This window comes from Etheostoma spectabile, chromosome 5, assembly GCF_008692095.1.
Source record: "Etheostoma spectabile isolate EspeVRDwgs_2016 chromosome 5, UIUC_Espe_1.0, whole genome shotgun sequence".
Classification (NCBI taxonomy): domain Eukaryota; kingdom Metazoa; phylum Chordata; class Actinopteri; order Perciformes; family Percidae; genus Etheostoma; species Etheostoma spectabile.
In genome coordinates this window covers 35853589-35856141 of record NC_045737.1, presented here as the reverse complement: position 1 = coordinate 35856141, position 2553 = coordinate 35853589, and the positions used below count along the sequence as shown (strand labels likewise).

At 44.6% G+C, this 2553-nt stretch overlaps 1 protein-coding gene across 1 annotated transcript in view; it reads left to right on the top strand.

Moving 5' to 3' along the window:
- Positions 1–2553, top strand: part of ankrd44 (ankyrin repeat domain 44) — a 36939-nt gene that overhangs the window by 30936 nt on the left and 3450 nt on the right. The gene's annotated exons all lie outside the window — the stretch shown is intronic.

The window sequence follows — 2553 nt, the reverse complement described above, 5'->3', positions numbered from 1 at the left end:
GGGGGGGGGGGGGGGGGGGGGGTGCACAGTCCTGAGTCCGGAGAGCAACTGTATACATATATAAATTAGCTTAGAATACACGTTGTGTAAACATAGATAAGTGTTATAAAAGTACTGTACTCAATTACAAATTAAAATACTCAAACTTTATTTCAGTACATCCATTTCATGTAACTTTATACTCTCACTCCACGACGTCTGAGGTAAATATTGTACTATTACTCCACTGCATTTGTCTGACAGCTTAAGTTACTTTTCACGTTATTCTTTCCCTTCCTGTCCAGTGAAAACCACGTATCTCCAGATGTGTTGATGAGGGATGTTTGTGATAAACTGAAGGATGAAGTGTTCTTTAATGTGTTGAGAGAATCCTCCTCCTCCTCCTCAAGCTAAATAGAATTTAAAAAGTCTCTTTCGGATCAGCTGGAAAATGCATCACAAAGCTGAAAACAGCGTTTTCCTGATACCATGAACACTTAAAAAAACTCTTTAGAGATACGTGGTTCTCACAGGACATGATGATCTTATAGAATATGATGCATCGCTGTAGATTGACCTACCCAATCGTAATCTTCTGAACACATTCCTACTGAGAGATCCAGAGAGAGTTGTGTGGAGCTGACAGTCGTAGTTAGCTTTGTAACAACTCATTTAGCAATGACTGTGATGAATGTAACGGATGTTCATAAATATCAAAAGGTTACGCACTAAAGCTTTAGGGATTTTAGTTTTGTGGACGTTAAGTTGTGTTTATGGACTGTTCTCAGCAAGTTTAAGTCTAGACCTAGGGCCCTCTAACAGAAGCTGTTTAAGTCTAGACCTAGGGACCTCTAACAGAAGCTGTTTAAGTCTAGACCTAGGCCCCTGCTACAGAAGCTGTTTAAGTCCTAGACCTAGGGACCTCTAACAAGAAGCTGTTTAAGTTAGACCTAGGGCCCTCTAACGAAGAGCTGTTAAGTCTAGACCTAGGGCCCTCTAACAGAAGCTGTTTAAGTCTGGACCTGGGACCTCTAACAAAGCTGTTTAAGGTCTGACCTAGGCCCTCTAACAGAAGCTGTTTAAGTCTAGACTAGGGCCTCTAACAGAAGCTGTTTAAGTCTAGACCTAGGCCCTCTAACAGAAGCTGTTAAGTCTAGACTCGGACCCTCTAACAGAACTTTTAGCTAGCCTAGGCCTCTAACAGAAGCTGTTTAAGTCTAGACCTAGGCCCTCTAACAGAGCTGTTAGTCTAGACCTAGGGCCCTCTAACAGAACTGTTTTAAGTCTGGACCTGGGACCTCTAACAGCAGCTGTTTAAGTCTAGACCTAGGGCCCTCTAACAGAAGCTGTTTGAGTCTAGACCTAGGCCCTCTAACAGAAGCTGTTTAAAGTCTGGACCTCGGACCTCTAACAGAAGCTGTTTAAGTCTAGACCTAGGGCCCTCTAACAGAAGCTGTTTCAGTCTAACCTAGGGCCCTCTAAGCAAACTGTTTAAGTCTAGACCTAGGGCCCTCTAACAGAAGCTGTTTAAGTCTAGACTAGGACCTCTAACAGAACTGTTAAGTCTAGACCTAGGGCCCTCTAACAGAAGCTGTTTAAGTCTGGACCTCGGGACCTCTAACAGAAGCTGTTTAAGTCTAGACCTAGGGCCCTCTAACAGAAGCTGTTTAAGTCTAGACCTAGGGCCCTCTAACAGAAGCTGTTTAAGTCTAGACCTAGGGACCTCTAACAGAAGCTGTTTAAGTCTAGACCTAGGGCCCTCTAACAGAAGCTGTTTAAGTCTAGACCTAGGGCCCTCTAACAGAAGCTGTTTAAGTCTAGACCTAGGGACCTCTAACAGAAGCTGTTTAAGTCTAGACCTAGGGCCCTCTAACAGAAGCTGTTTAAGTCTAGACCTAGGGACCTCTAACAGAAGCTGTTTAAGTCTAGACCTAGGGCCCTCTAACAGAAGCTGTTTAAGTCTGGACCTCGGGACCTCTAACAGAAGCTGTTTAAGTCTAGACCTAGGGCCCTCTAACAGAAGCTGTTTAAGTCTAGACCTAGGGCCCTCTAACAGAAGCTGTTTAAGTCTAGACCTAGGGACCTCTAACAGAAGCTGTTTAAGTCTAGACCTAGGGCCCTCTAACAGAAGCTGTTTAAGTCTAGACCTAGGGACCTCTAACAGAAGCTGTTTAAGTCTAGACCTAGGGCCCTCTAACAGAAGCTGTTTAAGTCTAGACCTAGGGCCCTCTAACAGAAGCTGTTTAAGTCTAGACCTAGGGCCCTCTAACAGAAGCTGTTTAAGTCTAGACCTAGGGACCTCTAACAGAAGCTGTTTAAGTCTAGACCTAGGGCCCTCTAACAGAAGCTGTTTAAGTCTAGACCCTAGGACCTCTAACGAAACTTTTTAGTCTAGACCTAGGCCCTCTAACAGAAGCTGTTTAAGTCTGGACCTGGACCTCTAACAGAGCTGTTTTAAGTCTAGACCTCGGGACCTCTAACAGAAGCTGTTTAAGTCTAGACCTAGGGCCCTCTAACAGAAGCTGTTTAAGTCTGGACCCAGGGCCCTCTAACAGAAGCTGACCCGAGGAGCGC